General features: G+C 37.6%; 1 long non-coding RNA gene across 1 annotated transcript in view; it reads left to right on the top strand.

Annotated features, from left to right (window-relative positions):
* LOC129627240 (uncharacterized) overlaps positions 1–19,938 on the top strand; it is a 67,184-nt gene extending 47,246 nt beyond the window's left edge. The window contains exon 4 of the long non-coding RNA XR_008702504.1: positions 19,503–19,938. This is a non-coding gene — a long non-coding RNA (uncharacterized LOC129627240). The remainder of the gene's footprint in view (positions 1–19,502) is intronic.
* The last annotated feature ends 707 nt before the right edge of the window (positions 19,939–20,645 follow it).

The following is a 20,645-nucleotide window of genomic DNA, read 5'->3' as shown; positions in this document are numbered from 1 at the left end:
CCAAATTTGCCGTTACTCCAGGTGTTTCTTGAGTTCCCACTTTTGCATTCCAGTTCCCTATAATGAAAAGGACATCTTTTTTACGTGTTAGTTCTGAGAGGTCTTGTAGGTCTTCATAGAACCATTTAACTTCAGCTTCTTCAGCATTAGTGGTTGGGGCATAGGCTTGGATTACTCTGATATTGAATGGTTTGCCTTGGAAACGACCAGCGATCATTCTGTCGTTTTGGGATTACATCCAAGTACTGCATTTTGGATTCTGTTGTTGACTATGATGGCTATTTCATTTCTTCTAAGGGATTCCTGCCCACTGTAGTAGATATAATGGTCATCTGATTTAAGTTCACCCATTCCAGTCCATTTTAGTTGCTGATTCCTAGAATGTTGATGTTCATTCTTGCCATCTCCTATTTGACCACTTCCAATTTTCCTTGATTCATGGACTGAATACTCCAGGTTCCTATGCAATATTGCTCTTTACAGCATCGGACCTTGCTTCTGTCACCAGTCACATGCACAACTGGGTGTGTGTGTGTGTTTTTTTTTTTTTTTTTGCTTTGGCTCCATCCCTTCATTCTTTCTGGAGTTAGTTCTCCACTGATCTCCAGTAGCATATTGGGCACCTATCCACCTGGGGAGTTCATCTTTCAGTGTCCTATCTTTTTGCCTTTTCATACTATTCGTGGGATTCTCAAGGCAAGAATATTGAAGTGGTTTGCCATTCCCTTCTCCAGTGGACCAAATTTTGTCAGAATTCTCCACCATGACCTGACTGTCTTGGGTGGCTCTATATGGCATAGCCTGGTTTCATTGAGTTAGGTAAGGCTATGGTCCATGTGATTAGATTGGCTAGTTTTCCATGATTGTGGTTTCAGTCTGCCCTCTGATGCCCTGTCTCAGTGCCTGCCATCTTAGTGCGGTTTCTCTTGTCTTGGACATGGTGTGTCTCTTCATGGGCTGCTCCAGCAAAGCACTGCTGCTGCTCCTGACCTTGGACGTGGGGTATCTCCTCTCAGCTGCCGCTCCTGTAATACATATTGTGATTAAAAAAAGTTAAATATTTATTTATTCATTAGTTCCTTATTAATCAAAATACTCAATGCATGTCTATTACCTATCAAGTGAAGAGCTGATAGGTGACTAAATCAAAATTTGTAGCAAATGTCACCTGCCAAAACCCACGTTTGAGACACCACAAAACGAAGGGTTTCTCAAAACCCTAAGCTTGTGCTCAAAGTAAAAATCTTTTGCTCAATTCCATTGTAGAGTAAAAGAAGTATTCCTAATTCCTAGTAATCATAGCTTTAAATGAAAGTAGTCAGATTCATAAGGCCCACATACTTAAATAGAGCAACTAATACTTCTGGTTCTTGGGTAGTTATGGAGATACAACAAAGGGCAATAGATTAGCCAGTTCTATGATTAACTAAGATTGTTCCAAAATATTTTCCATGCCTTACGTAGCAAACATCTAAAGCTAGTTCAGGAAGAATAATATCTTGGTCTCAGAAATTCTGAGAAAATTCGGAAAAATGCAGTTTAGTTCAGTGAATGTGTAATGGATCTTCCCAGGTGAAAGGGAAAGTTGCTCTGTTGTGTCGGACTCTTTGCGACCCTATGGACTATACAGTCCATGGAAGTCTCTAGGCCAGAATACTGGAGTGGGTAAGCCTTTCCCTTCTCCAGAGGATCTTCCCAACCCAGGGATCAAATTCAGGTCTCCCACATTGCAGGTGGATTCTTTACCAGCTGAGTCACAAGGGAAGACAAAGAATACTGGAGTGGGTAGCCTATCTCTTCTCCAGGGGATCTTCCCAACCCAGGAATTGAACCAGGGTCTCCTGAATTGAGGGGGATTCTTCACCATCTGAGCTATCATTCCCAGGTGATGCAGTGGTAAAGAATCTGCCTGCCTATGCAGGAGACACAAGTTTGATCACTGTGTGGGGAAAATACCCTGGAGGAGGAATTGGCAACCTACTTCAGTATTCTTGCCTGGAGAAACCCATGGACAGAGTTGCCTGATGGGCTACAGTCCATGGGGCCACAAAGAGTCGGGCATGACTAAGTGACTGAGCACACACATACACGAATGTGCAATATTCTTTTGAGTGCCTTAGAGGATACACATGTAAACAAGCACAAATATGAGATCTAATCTCTGATTTCAAAGAGATGAGAGTCTGGTTGCGCATAAAGGGTGTATATGACTGAAACAATTAGTAAGCCATAGTGCCAGATTCTATTATTTGTAATAAAATAATGTGGTAATGACATAGCAGAAGAGAGATAAACAGAGCTGAATAGGCAACAGAAGTAGGACAAAGTATGTCATAAAATTTAGGATAGAATAAATTAAGTTTCATTCCCTAAGAAAAAAATGGGTTTACTCTAATATTAACTTACATTGGGGTACTAATTAGCTATTTGGAAAAGGAAAGACAAAATGGTTCTCCTATTAATTAGGCAAAATAAAGTACAGTTGAACTAAGATAAAAAATTAAAAAAATATTGAGAGAAAATTCAATATGGAAGAATTTAAAAAATAACTACAGAAAATGTGAGGAAAGCCTGAATAAAGCTCTGCATGTGTGTGTCCATGTGCACACACACACACACACACACACACAGCAAAAAACCAGTAAAACGGAAGATGAGAAAATATTTGTATCAGGTGTGACAAAATTTAATATTTTTAACAAACAACAAATGGAAAGTTCATAAATAAAAGAAAAAGATGAATATACCTTTAAGAATAAAATCACATGATTTTGTAATGTAGAAGACAAATATATAAATGGCATATATATATATATATATAAAGATGTTCAGTCTAACAAGTAAGCAGAGAAGAAAATAAATACAGTAGAATGCTGTTTTTAACTTCTTATATTGGAAACTCTGAACAAATATATAAGGTATTAATGAATATTTAGAATATGAAAATTTTATTTAAACTAATGAAAGGTAGTATGTTAATATTTATTAATATTTCATATAAGTATGCCTCTGACCCAGTGTGTTCACTTATGGGAATATATTCTTAATAAATTCTTGAAAATTAACAATTATATATATGTATAATATGGGGCATCCCAGGTGGCTCTAGTGGTAAAGGACCTGCCTGCTATTGCAGGAGAAGTAAGAGACATGGGTTCAATCCCTGGGTCTGGAAGATCCCGAGGAGCAGGGCATGGCAACTCACTCCAGTATTCTGGCCTGGAGAATTCCATAGACAGCGGAGCCTGGCAGGCTACAGTCCATAGGATTGCAAAGAGTCAGACACGACTGAAGTGACTTAGTATGCACACACATATGTATAATGTATGTGTATATATGTATGTGTGTGTATATGTGTGTGTGTATATATATATATATATACACACACACACATTCTTTATGTGTATGCAGGTCAAGAAGCAGCAGCTAGAACTGGACATGGAACAACAGACTGGTTCCAAATTGAGAAAGGAGTATGTCAAGACTGTATATTGTTACCCTGCTTATTTAACTTATATGCATAGTACATCATGAGAAATGCTGGGCTGGATGAAGCACAAGCTGGAATCCAGATTTCTGAGAGAAATATCAATAACCTCGTACACACAGGTGACACCACCCTTATGGCAGAAAGCAAAGAACTAAAGAGCCTCTTGATGAAAGTGAAAGAGGAGAGTGAAAAAGTTGGCTTAAAGCTCAACATTCAGAAAACGAAGATCATGGCATCCAGTCCCATCACTTCATGGCAAATAGATAGGAAAACAATGTAAACAGTGACAGAGTTTATTTTGGGCTTCAAAATCACTGCAGATGGTGACTGCAGCCATGAAATTAAAAGATGCTTGCTCCTTGGAAGAAAAGTTGTGACCAACCTAGACAGCATATTAAAAAGCAGAGACATTACTTTACCAACAAAGGTTCATCTAGTCAAGGCTATGGTTTTTCCAGTAGTCATGTACGGATGTGAGAGTTGGACTATAACGACAGCTGAGCACTGAAGAACTGATGCTTTTGAACTGTGGTGTTGGAGAAGACTCTTGAGAGTCCCTTGGACTGAAAGGAGATCCAATCAGTCCATCCTAAAGGATATCAGTCCTGGGTGTTCATTGGAAGGACTGATGTTGCAGCTGAAACTCCGACAGTTTGGCCACCTGATGTGAAGAACTGACTTAACCAAAAAAGACTCTGATGCTGCGAATGATTGAAGGTGGAAGGAGAAGGGGATGACAGAGGATGAGATGGTTGGATGGCATCACCGACACAATGGACATGAGTTTGAGTAGGCTCCAGGAGTTGGTGATGGACAGGGTGGCCTGGAATGCTGCACTTCATGGGGTTGCAAAGAGTCGGACATGACTCAGCAACTGAACTGTCTGACCTACATGTTCTTTATTAAAGTTGCTCAGTCGTGTTTGATTCTTTGCAACCCCATGGACTATAGGCAGCCAGACTCCCCTGTCCATGGAACACTCCAGGCAAGAATACTGGAGTGGGCAGGCGTTCCCTTCTCCAGAGGATCTTTACAACCCAGGGTTTGAACCCAGGTCTCTTGCATTGCAGGTGGATTCTTACTGTCTGAGCCACCAGGGAAAACCAAATATATATGCAAAAAGATTTATAATTTGAAAAAACTTGAAAACAACAAGAGGTAGTGAAGTGTTGTTAAAACTATCAACATTTTAGTCAAATTGCATGAATTTGAATTCTAGCTCCATGACATTTTTTGTAACATTAGACAAATTATTTAACCTCTGTTGGTGTTAGTTTTACCATTTACAAAATGGACCTGCTTCGAAGATCAAAGTACCTACCTTGAAGATCTAAACAGAAATTTATCCAAGAAGACACACAAATGACCAACAGGCACAAAAAATGCTCCATATCACTGATTATGAAGAGAAGTGCAGAACAAAACTACAGTGAAGTACCTCCTCACACTGGTCCTGGTCAGAATGGCCATTTTGAAAGTTACTCCAAGTAACAAATGCTGGAGAGAATGTAGAGAAATGAGAATCCTACTTCATTGCTGGTGGCAATGTAAAGTGGTGAAACCATTATGGAAAGCAGTATGGAGGTTCCTTACAAAGCTAAAAATAGAGTTATCATATGATCCAGCAATCACACTCCAGGGTGTATATCCAGAAAAAAACTATAATTCAAAAAAATACATGTACCCCTATAATCATAGCAGCACTATTCACAATAACCAAGACATGGAAACAGTCTAAATGTTCATCGACAGATGAATAGATAAAGAAAATGTGGCACATATAAAAAACAGAATACTATTCAGCCATAAAAAAGAATGAAATAATGTCTTTTGCACTTACATGGATGTAGAGATTATCACAGTAAGTGAAGTAAGTCAAAAAGAGAAAGACAAATAGCACGTGATATCACTTATGTGTGGAATCTAAAATATGACATAAATGAACTTGTCTATGTAACAGAAGCAGAGTCACAGACATGGGGAACAGACTTATGGTTACCAGGAGGGAGGGGAGGCAGGGGACAGATGGGTTGGGAGTTTGGGATTACCACAGGCAAACTATTATATATTTATAGAATGGAAGAGTGACAAGGTCTTAACTATATAGCACAAGGAGCTATAGTCAATATCCTGTGATAAATGGTAATGGAAAAGAATATGAAAAGGATTGTAAAAGTATAACTGAATCACTGCTATACAACAGAAATCAACACAACTTTGTAAGTCAGCTATACTTCAAAAATTAAAAAAAATAATACAAATAAAGCTCTTGAAACAGAATCTAGGACTTTGTAAGCACTCAAAACTATAAGCTATTATTATTAAGAGATTGGCTAAAAATGATTGAGCTTCTATTTCCTCTGAGAACAACTAGAAAAGTTGGACAAAATATATAAATCCCATATATTTGAAGTCATGGAAGACCTAACAAAGCAATGAAAAATTACAGGGCCAAAAAGTAGGAGAAGAAAGAAATTAGTGGGTATATATTTGGGCCACTTTCCCCTTGCTATTGCTGCTGCTGCTGCTAAGTCGCTTCAGTTGTGTCCGACTCTGTGTGACCCCATAGACAGCAGCCCACCAGGCTCCCCCATCCCTGGGATTCTCCAGGTGAGAACACTGGAGTGGGTTGCCATTTCCTTCACCAGTGCATGAAAGTGAAAAGTGAAAGTGAAGACATTTGGTGTGTCCAACTCTTAGCGACCCCGTGGACTGCAGCCCACCAGGCTCCTCTGTCCATGGGGTTTTCCAGGCCAGAGTCCTGGAGTGGGGTGCCAGTAGCTTCTCCGACTTTCCCCTTGAGTATGGGGCAAAAATTAGAGCTCAGAGCTTGTCGAGGAAGGTGGAAATTTGGTTCAGGCACTAGTTTTTTGGGTGAAGTAGAAGTTCTTCATGGAAGTGAAAGCCTCTAATGAAGAGCAACCAGGATGACTAAAGCTCAGGTTTAATAACTTAAATGCTAATTGGATTGAAATAATCTTGGATTGCTCCTATCTCTATGTATCTCCATAACCAGAATAAAAGTTAAACTCTTGTTCAGTGAAAACAATATTTTAGCCTTAAATGGTCTCTCAAAATCATTAGAATTTAGTGCCTAACATAAAAATAAAAACAAGGCCAAATATGGAAAAGTGTTAGTCACTCAGTTGTGTCTGAATCTATGCAACCCCATGGACTTTAGCCCACCAGGCTCCTTTGTCCATGGAATTCTCCAGGCAAGAATACTGGAGTGCATTGCCATTTCCTTCCCCAGGGAATCTTCCTAACCAAGAGATTGAAGCTGAGTCTCCTGCTCTGCAGGTGGACTCTTTACTGTCTGAGCCACCAGGGAAGCTCAAACCCAGGCATACTAGGTGACAAAGCAATATGAACAAATGCCAAAGGAAACAACAGATAATAGAAATAGAAAAAAATCTAGATAATCAATTTATTAGACATGGACTTACAACAGCTCTCTTCAAAATAGTCAAAAAAATAAATGGGAATTTTGGCAGGGAATGGCTAAAAAACTGCAAATGGAACCAAATCAAGATTTTACACTTGAAAAATATGACAAAATTTATTCAGAGCTCAGTGAATGTGTTGAATAACAGATTAGTCACAACTGAAGAGATAATCAGTTATAGTTTGGAAAAATATCCAGAATGAAGTACAGGAAGACATAAAGTGGGAAAATATAGAAAAATTAAAACAAAGGTTAACAAGTTAAATAAAAACTTAAACCCAATTGTGTGCTTCTTCAAAGAGACACTTTTAAAATATAAGGATTCAGAAAATACTAAAAGTGAAAGAATGAAAAAATGCATACTATGTAAACACTAATATATACAATGCAAACACTACAAGAAAGATGCTGTGCCAGTATTATTGTCAAACAACTCAGAAAGTAATGCACAGAAGGTCACTAAGAACTTGAAAACATGGTTCATAATGTTTCAATTTGCCAGAAGAGTGTAGGTATTCTAAACTTGTTTGGGTCTAACAATAATTTCGAAGTATAGAAAGCAAAAATTGATCAAATTTAAAAGGAAAATAGATTGATTCACAATCATAGTAGGAGATTTCAAACAATTGTCTTAATAACTGATAGGCAGATAAATATCTGTAGGGGTACCAAAGAGTTTACAACATGAGTTACACACTTGACCTCATCACATTTATCAAACATTGCATTCACCTACGGATATATACATATTCTCTTCAAGCACACGTGAAACAATTAACTAAACTTTTATATGCTGTCCATAAAGCTAGTTTTAACACACCTCACACATTTTTACTTCTATAGAACATGTTCCTGGACTTCAATGGAGTTAACTAGAAATAAATAACAAAAGATAATTTGGAAAGTCTTGTGTTTGGAACTTAATCAACATACTTCTAAATAAATGATAGATCAAAGAAGAAATCGCAGTGTATTTTATAAAATATTATGGACTGAATAAAAGAAATGATGTATCAAAATTTGTCATGCTGCTAAAACAGTGCTTAAAGGAAAATGTGTGGCCTTAAATGCATATGAAAATAAGAACTATTAAATATTAATTAACAAAATCTGAGCCATTACAGAAAGAACAGCAAAATAAATGCATAAGTTATGACACACTGTAAAATGGCATATATACAGAAAATTGATGTCATGTGGGAAAAAATAAACTGCTTGTAGAATGGGTTTTAGAGTTTTGTCCTGTTTATATAACATTATTTATAATACCTATGTATTGAAATATGCTTAAAAGTACACATACCAAACTCTAAAATAATGATCACCTTTTCACTTTCATGCATTGGAGAAGGAATGGCAACCCACTCCAGTGTTCTTGCCTGGAGAATCCCAGGGACGGGGGGGCCTGGTGGGCTGCCGTCTATGGGGTCGCAAAGAGTCGGACACGACTGAAGCGACTTAGCAGCAGCATGGTGATGGCATTTTGGGTAATTTTTCATTTTTTAAAAATTTCATTGCTTCTTATTTGAAGAATATAATTCATAAAAGTAATTATTAAAAACTCCAATTAAATGAATAATAAAGCTATTTTTTATTCTAAAAAATAACATAAGATAATGACAGAATTGGAGAAGGAAATGACAACCCACTCCAGTATTCTTCCCTGGAAAATCCCATTGCTGGAGGAGCCTGGTAGACTACAGTCCATGGGGTCACAAAGAGTCGGACACTACTGAGAGACTTCACTTCACTAATGGAAGAATAATCTTTGACTAATCTCTGAAATGTGTGGAGTTAGCCATCAGGCAGTTGGTTTGGTCAGAGTAAGGAGAAATCAAAGAAATCTTAAAAGTGGTGATGGTCAAGAAAGCCTTCCATGAAAAAGTCAGGACATAAGCCAAACCCTGAAAAATTGGTACCATTTAGACAGATGGAAAGTAGTGGTTTTGGTATGCCAGTGTGGGCATACTCTTTCTAAAGACCTATATTTCACTATAGATGAGGTTTTTCCTTTCTGTTTCTCTTTCTGTGTGTCCACAAGTGTGTGCGGACACACACACTGGGGGGTTGTCAGTGGGAGAGAAAGCAAGGGTCATTATTTCTGTGCATGCCTGCTAAGTCGCTTCAGTCGTGTCCGACTCTTTGTGACCCCATGGACGGGAGCCAGCCAGGCTCCTCCATCCGTGGGATTCTCCAGGCAAGAATACTGGAGTGGGTTTTGGTGCTTCCTCCAGGGGATCTTCCTCACCCAGGGATTGAACTTGCATCTCTTACGGTCTCCTGCATTGGCAAGCAGGTTCTTTACCACTAGCGCCACCTGGGAAGCCCGTAATTGATTCTAATGTCACTTAACGGCATCAGCTGTGTTTAATACAGAATCCTGTCTTAGACTTTCAGACTCTTTCCTCTCTTTTCATGCTTGTATCTAATCAATTTTCATCTTGATTATATTTTAGATTTCAAATACTTATCTTCTGTAATATTGTCCTTACTCTTCTTTAAGTCCCTAATTATTTCTTGAATATACTCTGCTATTTCCTACCTCTATGCCTGTGCTTTTGATGTTTGTTCTAGCTGGAATGCCTTCCTCACATTTTTTTTCCCTCCTGGCTATGTTCATTTTTAAGACTTGAGTGAGGCATCATCCTCTCAGATATCTTCCTTGAGGGATAAATATTTATCTCTAGTCTTCTATGTTATTTTTATTTACCTTTGTCCTAGTAGTTAAAATAAAATCTTCAGATACTTATATTTTCTACTAGACTATAAACTTTTCTAGGGTAAAGGCTGTGTCTTATTCTATTGTGTAACCATAGAGATGACAGAGGCACAGAGTAGTTGTTCAACAAATGTTTGGTAATTTGGGTCATTGTAAAGTGATGAGGGAAATCAGTTCTGAATATTCATTGGAAGGACTGATGTTGAAGCTGAAACTCCAGTACTTTGGCCACCTGATGCGAAGAGCTGACTCATTAGAAAAGACCCTGATGCTGGGAATGATTGAGGGCAAGAGGAGAAGCGGACGACAGAGGATGAGATGGTTGTAAATGGACATGGGTTTGGGTGGACTCTGGGAGTTGGTGATGGACAGGGAGGCCTGGTGTGCTGTGGTTCATGGGGTCGCAAAAAGTCGGACACGACTGAGTGACTGAACTGAATTGAAAGTGATGAGAAGTTTGGATCTCAGTCTGTAATTCCTATTGGGTCCAAGAATAAGTTCAGATATACAATGATCTAGGTGAAAATTTTTTTCATATTGCCTTCTGGAATTTTAAATACTTTCTTTGTTAAATTATTTTAATGATATATTATCTTACTTAAACTATAATTTAACTCTAAACAAATATGTTATTGAATTCTTCAGTACACGATCAAGAACTACTAGTCATCAACTTTGCTAAGTTATGGTGTCTATGATTGCTTTCCATTAATACAATCTTAAATTTGTATTTTGGAGATTACATTATAGAGACCTGTCTGTATTTGTACTGGGCTTAGGGTGATGTTGAATGTGTCAAAACAATGTATAATTTAGCTTATGAATTCATTAGTTTTGCTTTTATCATTGCCTGTGATGGGGCACAAAAACCAAAGTACTTCTGTTACGGAGACTCATTCAATGGAAACATAAAGCCCCTGGAAACAATGAACACTTTACATTGGTCAGTGAAAAGCACAGAGAAAATAACATGTTTTGAAGAGGGTCTGATTTAAAGTCTACAATTTTACCAAGGCTAAAGTTTTCTCTAATCTACAGTCTTTTTAGATCTATCCTACAAATTTGCTTTTGATAAAGTCTAGTAAAAAAAAAAAATAACATAATGGGTAACTTTGGTAAATCCATTTCTCTTGGAAATGTGGAGCTTATTTATAATTTGGAGCAGAATGAGACCAGAATTAGTCTCTTTAAATGATATCATACACTTCAGAATTGCTTTTACATTTATTCTAATAATCTAAAGTGGGTAATGAGGGATATATTTTCTTTCAACATGTGACTGGGTAAAACTACCGGGTGGCTCAGTGGTAAAGAATCTGCCTGCCAAGCGGGAGACGTGGGTTTGATCTCTGGCCTGGGAAGATCCCCTGGGAGAAGGAAATGGTAACCCACTCCAGTATTCTTGCCTGGGAAATCTCATGGACAGAGGAGTATGGTGGGTTACAGTCCATGGGGTCACAAAAGAGTCAGACAAATGACTAAAACAAATAACAACAACAGATGTCTTAGTGATCAGAATTTCGGATTTTCACATATTATGCATATGTAGATATTTTGTGGGCTTTTTTTTGGAATCACAAAGTTGACTTTTTCAAAATGGTTAAAGTTTGGTTAAAAAAAGTTCAGTTGGGAAAATAATGTCATCTACTCTGCCTATAGAGGGAGTGCTTGTAATGCTTGTAAATACATCTGGTTTTATGGATTTGTTGAAGAATGATGTCCACTTTTCTTTCTCTTCTAGCATACATGGCATCAGAAATTTTGAGAAGAATCTCAAAGAAGTCTCTGAATGTCCTCTACTTTAGAAGAGCCAGAATCTTGAATTAACATATCTTCAATTAGTGTTTCAGAAAATAGGGGCTTCCCCAATGGTTCAGCAGGTAAAGAACCCACCTGCAGTGCAGGAGACACAGGAGACATGGGTTCAATCCCTGGGTCAGGAAGATCCCCTGGAGGAGCATGGCAGCCCACTCCAGTATTCTTTCCTGGAGAATCCCATGGACAGAGGAGCCTGGTGGGCTACAATCCAAAGGGCTGCAAAAAATTGGACATGTCTGAGCGACTAAGCACAAGTTGCAGAATAGAAATATGCCTTTAAAAATAACCATGTAATATGAAAATTCATATATAAGACATAATATGCAATAAGTATTTTTAAAGTGTTTATTCTTTAAAATACATTTGTAAATAGCAAATAAGATAAATTTATCTGCAGGATAAAATATATGCATGTCTTAAAATATATATAATATATATGCCTTTAAAATATGTATATCTTTATAAATATATGTATAAATGAATATATGTATCATATAAATATATACTGTCATCTAAGAAGAGTAATTTGATTGTGACCAGCCACATTTGAGAATGCCTTGCTTCCTAAATCCTTGCCAACTTTGGGTATTATCACTGAAAAATATTTTCTGCTTTGATACGTGAGAAAAGCATATTATTATTATTACCATTAGTATTTCAGTTTTTAATTCCTTATTGTGATCAAATTTCTTTTTAATATCTTGATTTTTCTTTTGAAGGTGATTTTCCACACACATTGTCTATTTTAATATGGAAGAGTTTGTCTTTTGCTTAACGTGTCTATGGAGAAGGCAATGGCACCCCACTCCAGTACTCCTGCCTGGAAAATCCCATGGACAGAGGAGCCTGGTAGGCTGCAGTCCATGGGGTCGCTAGGAGTCGGACACGACTGAGCAACTTCACTTTCAATTTTCACTTTCACGCATTGGAGAAGGAATGGCAACCCACTCCAGTGTTCTTGCCTGGAGAATCTCAGGGATGGGGGGGGCCTGGTGGGCTGCCGTCTATGGGGTCGCACAGAGTTGGACACGACTGAAGCAACTTAGCAGCAGTAGCAGCAGCAATGTGTCTATACTCTTTATGTATGGTATGGATATTAAGCCTTTCTCAGTCACACATGTTGTGAATTGTTTTTCATTAGTCTCTTGTTTGTTTTTCAGCTTTGTTTAAGATAAGTTTTTGAAATATGGTCATTCAATAAGCCAGTGAAAAAGTCCTAGTTACGCTTTGAAATGGACTGGACCCTTAGAGAACTTTTAGAGAATCTGGTACTTGGAAGCATATTAGTGTTTTCAGCTGCCTATCTCCCACACTCCCTAATTTATAATCATTCTTTGTTGTGTCTATGAACAATATTCCGAGGGTTCTATTGTCCATTTACAGATAGTGAAATAAAAGCACAGAGTCCCAGCTCTTTAGAAGTACAGTTTATCCTAGGCATGGAGTGTTTTTGCTTAAACCCTTAACATTAGGACATAGTTTAGTGAGCTGTATTCACCAACTTTAGCTGGTAATAAATGACAAATATCATCCAGTTGCCTAGAGAGCAGCTTGATATTTTTTGAAAAAAAAACCAAGGCATTAAATACCTTGTGTATATTGGTGAATGGCTCATCTGAAGCTAATCCATATCTGGAAAGTTTTTATTTTTGAATCCTACTCGTGTCCACTACATGATTCTTAAGTATGGCACAAATACTGAAGGAATGGGAAAGGGAGATTTTCCAGGCCAGAAAAAGAAAGGGAAGACTGGATTCAACTTACTAGTTTGCTTGTGGAAAGAGAGTAGGGACTTTTCAGTGGAATGTGAATTCTTCCTGGTGAGTGGGCCATCAAAGATTTGATGATGTATATATGCAGGAAGAAAGTGGAATGAATGCACACAAAACTTTCATGCTTTCACTTTTCTTTGAAGAAGTAACATTCTCTTTTTAAAAAAAATTATTTATTTTTAATTGAAGGATTATTACTTTACAGTATTGTGTTGGTTTCTACCAAACATCAACAGCCATAGGCTTACCTATGCTTCCTCCCACTTGAAAATCCCTCCCACCTCCCTCCCCATCCAACCCCTCTAGGTTGTTACTAAGCCTGGTTTGAGTTTCCTGAGTCACACAGCAAATTTCCATTGGCTATCTATTTTACATATAGTAATGTAAGTTTCTATGTTACCCTCTCCATACATTGCACCCTCTCTTTCCTCCCCAGCAGCTGTGTCCATAAGTCTGTTCTTTATGTCTATGTCTCCATTGCTGATCTGCAAATAGGGTCATCAGTACTCTTTCTAAATTCTAAGGAAGTAACGTTCTCTTTGAAGTCTCTCTTTTATTTATTTATTTATTTTTTAAAATTTTATTTTATTTTTAAACTTTACAATATTGTATTGGTTCTGCCATATATTGAAACGAATCCACCACAGGCATACATATATCTCTTAAAGAACGCTCCTGCTGCTGCCAGTATTTAAGAGAAGAGTTCAGTTCAGTGACACAGTAAACAGACATCCTTTAAAATAGAGGTCTGCAAACTATTGGGTCTAATGCCTGATGATCTGAGGTGGAGCTGATGTAATAACAATAGAAATAAAGTGCACAATAAATGTGCTTGACTCATCCCCAAACCAACCCTCCCTCCCAGTCCATGGAAAAATTGTCTTCCATGAAACCAGTGCATATTGTGTGCTGCTAAGTCGCTTCGGTCGTGTTCGACTCTTTGTGACCCCATGGACTGTAGACTGACAGCTCCTCTGTTCATGGGATTCTCTAGCCAAGAATACTGGAGTGCGTTGTCATTTCCTTCTCTAGGGCATCTTCCTGACCCAGGGATCAAACCCATGTCTCTTATGTCTCCTGCATTGGCAGGTGGGTTCTTTACCACTAGTACCACCTGGGAAGCTTTAATGAAAGCAGTGCCTGGTGCCAAAAAGGTTGGGGACTGCTGCTTTAAAAAGTGGCAGCAGAGGGGTACTGGACAAAAACTGGCAAGGAAAGGGGCAGTTAATGATGGAGAATTTAAAGGCATTTTGTGTCAGATCCCAATATAATGTAAGTTGTTGGAATCTTTTGTCCTTTTCCAGAATTGTGGGTCCTGATAATTGTGGGTCAGGAATAGCGACTCCTAGTGCCCAGAAAGAGTGATGGATTGGCGTTGATTTCTACTTGAAGATCACCGTCTTAGGTCATCCTGCTCAGGCTGCTAGAATAATGAAAAGGCAAATGTCTTGGTTCTGTTGCTGTTTACTTTTCTTGAAGACATAGGCGTGAGTATTATACTTTCCTCTAATTACAGGGCATTAAGTCAGAACTAGCAGTATACACATGACAAATGAATCTTATGTAGCACGTTTATCACCTAGTTAATATTGAAAGTCAAAGTTTTATTACACTATATCACATTCCAGAGATTTTGTAAATTGAGATCTGGTAAAATCACCATTGTAAAATATACCATATAGATCAAATGGGAAGACTCAAGATACAACTTACTAAGATTATTTTTTAATAAAGAAGCTAGGCTTGAATAAGAATAGTTGTCATATGACAGCCAGTATATGGACACTAACTGATCTATAAAATCTTTTGGCTTATTAATAGATGCTTAGGGAAAGAAGTGTTGCTTTAAATTTTAAAAAATGATATGCTGTTAGAATAAAAGCTGAGGTTTCACTGCACCCTTAGAAGGATTTGGAGATGACCAATCAAAATTGATACTGTGTTGTTAATGTACATGCTAAAGAAATACTGGAATGGGGACTGGGAATAAGTGGGGAGAAGAGAGGAAAGTACTTATTTTGGGTTAGGGGAATAAGGCTAATCACAAGTAAAATTTTCAGAAACTGATTTGTTAAATATTCACTTGACAGAAAAAGAACTATGTAGATTTTGATTTCCTCAGAAAAGGAATAGGGAAAAAGAAAGTGAAAGTCGCTCAGTCGTGTCCAACTCCCCATTTTAGTTCTGTGACCAGAAAGTGAATCCATGATCTCTGAATTGGGAGTATGGAGTCTTCACCACACGATCACTAGGGAAATCTCAAGAATATCTAGTTCAAACTGTAGCCTGACAGTCTCCTTTGTCCATGGAATTCTCTAGGCCAGAGTGCTGAAGTGGATTGCCATACCCTTCTTCAGGGGATCATCCCAACCCAGGGATTGAACCCAGGTTTCCTTCATTGCAGGCAGATTCTTTACCAACTGAGCCATCAGGGAAGCCCAGGGAAAAGGAATGTCTAGTTGATTTATTTTTTTTAAACATATTATTTTACTTTTATTGAATAAGATCTTTACTCCCCTTTTTTGGTTCATTATAAGCCTTGTGCATTATTTTTTCCCAGCATATGGGATCTTAGTTCCCTGACCAGGGAGTGAATCCATGATCTCTGAATTGGGAGCATGGGGTCTTCACCACAGGATCACTAGGGAAATCCCAAGAACATGTAGTTCAAAAGATAGTAATAATAGTGATAATAACAATAAAACAACTAAGCATATAATATAGGTTATGGATTATAGAAATGCATTTTTACAATGTTAAATCAATCAAATTATATTAGCAATTTCACCTAGTAGGAATATTTGGAAAAACTATTTTAATAAGCAAGCAAATTGAATTATATTTAACAGGTAATTTTTGTATAAATGGTGCTTTTAGCAACAAATTATTTTGTCTTACTCTTTCATTTATACTATGTATTGGTATAGATTAGTAAATGCTTAATAGATGCATGATTTTTGAGGGTAGTTAAAATATTTCCTCATAACTCTTCATTAGGATTCTTTTCAGTCATCAAGTTCATATTGAGTACTTGCTATGTTTCTGGCTTGGTATTAGGTATTTTGTAAATATATGAAAAATATAACTCACTTTCTAGTGAGTCAGAGGATTTTCTTTTACAGCTTTATTGAGGTATATGTGACACAAAATAGACTTAACTTCTTTAAAGTGTTTAATTTGATAAAATTTTACATTAATGTATATATGTGAAATAACCCCTACAATCCAGATAATGAGCAGTGCCCGTCACCTTCAAAAGTGTCCTGCCCCTTTTGTAATCCTTCTTCTGTCCCTCTTTTTCCTGTCCTCAGGCGGCCATCAGTTTGACTTTTCCCCCTGTAGTCTAGTTGGCATTTTTTGGAATTATACACAAATGGGATAACATATTTGGTACTGTTTTTGTCTCACATCTTTTACTCAGAGTGTTTATTTTGATATCCATTTATGTTGTTATGTATCAGTAATAATTTCCTTCTGTTGCTGAGTAGTATTCCATGGTATGGGTATACCAGTTGTTTTATCTACTTATTCACCGATGGACATGAGTTTTTTGTTTTGACTAGTCTAAGGCTACTATGAATATTTTTCGTACATCTTTGTGTGGACACATGCAGTCATTTGTTTTGAGTAAATACCTAGTGAAGAAATAGCTAGGTCATATCGTAGGAACATGTGTAACTTTTAAAGAAACTTCCAAACTGTTTTCCAAAGTTGTACTATTTAAATTCCCACCAGCAGTGTATTAGAGTTCCAATCATTCCTCACACTCTCCAGCACTTGGCTTAGTCAGTTATTTTTAACTTTTGCCATTATTTCTTTAGTGAGCATGGGCTTGAGTTTATTAATCTGACCCACTGATTAAATAGCATTATCTTTGTCATAAACTAAAAATCAGGAAATCACTATCAGGTGATGAGATTTAAATATTCACCAAATTTACAAAAAACCAAAGCAAATTTGAAAATTTGGTGACATAGAGGCTTTAGGACTGTTGAAAGGACTGTTGCTGAAGTTGAAGCTCCAATACTTTCTGATGCGAAAGCCAACTCATTGGAAAGTATTATACTTTAAAAAATCATAGTATCAACAGTTGTCTCTAATAGAATTTTTAATCATCTATTACAATCTGGACTGAATAAAATAAAAAAAAAAGCTTTCTTCTAAACTTATCCCAAGCATTTAATTAAGTGCACCAAATATAAAGGGCAAACTTATTAATCTGGTCCCCCAAGCAAAAATGTCAGAAAAAGCCTTTTACTTTTTATTAATTAAAAGATTGGAGAAGGAAATGGCAACCCACTCCAGTATTCTTGCCTGGGAAATCTCCTGAACAGAGGAGCCTGGCAGGCTACATTCTATGGGATTGGATGAGACTTAGCGGCTAAACATCAACTCTATTAATTAAAAAATAAACAAATCTCTAGGAGAACAGAGAATTTTGGCTATTTTAATAGGTGTTATTATGGATTGTACTGTTTCTCCCCACAGAAGTCCTAAGCACCTTAGGATGTGATTTTTTTTGGAAATAAGGTTGTTGCTATATTAATTAAGATGAGGTCATACTGAAGTAGAATAGGCCCCAGAACCAATATGACTGATATCCTTATAAGTAGGAAAGATTTTGGCATAGAGATTCACACACAGAACGAACACAATGTAAGGATTGAAGTTCTGCTGCCACAAGCCAAGGAATCAGCAGAAGCTAGGAGAGAGACCCAGAACACATCCTTCTCTGGTATATGTTTAACTTTTTAAGAAATACAAGTGTTTTCTAAATCAACAGTGCCATTTTATACTTCATCGGCACTACACAAGAGTTCCAGCTCCTCTGTAGTCTCATCAGTACTTGATATTTTCATTAAAAAATTTACTTTAGCCATTCTAATAGCTTTGTAGTGGTACCGCACTGTGGCTAAATCTATTACATTTTGCTAATGTTGAATAATGTTGAGCATACTTTCAAATGCTTATTTGTCATCTTGTATCTTCTTTGATGAAGTAGCCATTCAAAGCTTTTATTCTTAGTGTGTCTGCTTATCTGTGAATGAACACCTGAATTGTTTCCACCTTTTTGCTACTGTGAATAATGCTGTTATGAACATTGATATACTACTTCAGTCCCTGCTTTGAATACTTCAGGGTATATATCTAGAAATGGAATTGCGGGGTCATATGGTAATTCTGTCAGAGAAGGCAATGGCACCCCACTCCAGTACTCTTGCCTGGAAAATCCCACGGATGGAGGAGCCTGGTAGGGTGCAGTCCATGGGGTTGCTAAGAGTCGGACACGACTGAGCGACTTCACTTTCACTTTTCACTTCCATGCATTGGAGGAGGAAATGGTAACCCACTCCAGTGTTCTTACCTGGAGAGTCCCAGGGACGGGGGAGCCTGGTGGGCTGCCGTTTATGGGGTTGCACAGAGTCGGACACGACTGAAGCAACTTAGCAGCAGCAGCAGCAGCATGGTAATTCTGTATTTAACGTTTTGTGTTTTTATATTTAAACAGGGCATTTGTGTAGTTGGAACTTACTTAAATATCAATTTAGCATTTTATATGTTATAATTGAGATGCTTTAATAATTTCCTGCTTGGTCCATAAAAAAGTTGATTCATAAAGAAGGCTCAGCCCCAAATTGATGCTTTTGAATTGTGGTACTGGAGAAGACCCTCGGGAGTCCCTTGGACTGGAATGAGATCAAACCAGTCAATCCTAAGAGAAATCAACTCTGAATATACATTGGAAGGACTGATGCTGAAGCTGAAGCTCCAATACTTTGGCCACCTGATATGAAAAGCTGACTTATTGGAAAAGACCTCGATGATGGGAAAGATTGAGGTCAGGAGGAGAAAGGGGCGACAGAGGATGAGATGGTTGGATGGCATTACTGAGCAAACTCCAGGAGACAGTGGAGGACTGAAGAGTGTGGGATGCTACAGTCCATGAGGATGCAAAGAGTCAGATACGACTTAGCAACTAAAAAACAACAACAACAAAATTAGTTTTCTGGGAAAATCACAACAATGTGCCCATATATTGGTGACTTAAAGCAACAAAATTTATTCTCTCACAGTGTGGAGAGTAGTAGTCCAAAAATCAAAATATAATCAGGGCCATGCTCCATCTGCTATCTCTGAAGGAGGGTCCTTCTTTGCCTCCCCCAGCTTCTGGTAGCCCCAGGTATTCTTTAACTTGTGCCCGCATAACTCTAATCTCTGCTGCTGTCTTTACATGGATTCTGCTTGTGTTATGTATAGATGTGAGAGTTGGACCATAACGAAAGCTGAGTGCTGAAGAATTGATACTTCTGAACTGTGGTGTTGGAGAAGACTCTTGAGAGCCCCTTGGACGGCAAGGAGATCAAACCAGTCCATCCTAAAGGAAATAAGCCTGAATAGTCATTGGAAGGACTGATACTGAAACTGAAGCTCCAATCCTTTCGCCATCTGATGTGAAGAGCCAACTCACTGGAAAAGACCCTAATGCTGGGAAAGATTGAACGCAGGAGGAGATGAGGGCAACAGAGAATGAGATGGTTGGATGGCATTGCTGATTCTATGGACACGAGTTTGAGCAAACTCCAGGAGATAGTGAGGGACAGGAAAGACTGTCATGTGTGGTATAGAGCTTAATACATTCCCATTTCCTCCTTGGTTTTTTTTAAATGTACATTATATGTCATGTCACATATTTCACAATAGAGTTTTCTTATTTTTCTTCAAGCAGTCAGTTATTAAAGATATACAAATATAAGAAATAAATCTAAAATTGACACACATATTCTATTTTGGGGGCTTTTCATTGTTTTGTGTAGATCTAAATTTCTATCTGGTGTTGTTTTCTTTCTATTAAATGATTTTCTTTGCTTTATAGTTCATTTTTATTGATTTTGAATTCTTTTAATTTTCACATATTCTCTTTTTTAACAGTTTTATTTTGATATAACCATAAACTGCATAGAGTTGCAAAGAATAGTACAAAGAGGTTCCTTTTACCTTTCACCCAGGTTCTTTAAAAGGTAACATCTTTCATAAATATAGTACAATATTAAAAAAATTTAAATCTATTGTTTATTCTATTTTATTATTGGAGTATAATTGCCTTTATTTGGGATTGGAATGAAAACTGACTTTTTCCATTTCTGTGGCCATTGCTGAGTTTTCCAAATTTGCTGGCGTATTGAGTGCAGCACTTTCACACCATCATCTTTTAGGATTTGAAATAGCTCAACTGGAATTCCATCACTTCCACTAGCTTTGTTCTTAGTGATGCTTCCTAAGGCCCACTTGACCTCACATTCCAGAATGTCTGGGTCTAGGTGAGTGATCACACCATCATGATTATCTAGGCTGTGAAGATCTTTTATGTATAGTTCTTCTATGTGTTCTAGCCACCTCTTC

The sequence above is a fragment of the Bubalus kerabau genome, chromosome 14 (genome assembly GCF_029407905.1).
Source record: "Bubalus kerabau isolate K-KA32 ecotype Philippines breed swamp buffalo chromosome 14, PCC_UOA_SB_1v2, whole genome shotgun sequence".
Lineage (NCBI taxonomy): Eukaryota > Metazoa > Chordata > Mammalia > Artiodactyla > Bovidae > Bubalus > Bubalus kerabau.
The sequence above is the reverse complement of the archived record's forward strand: the minus strand, read 5'-3'. Positions and strand labels throughout refer to the sequence as shown.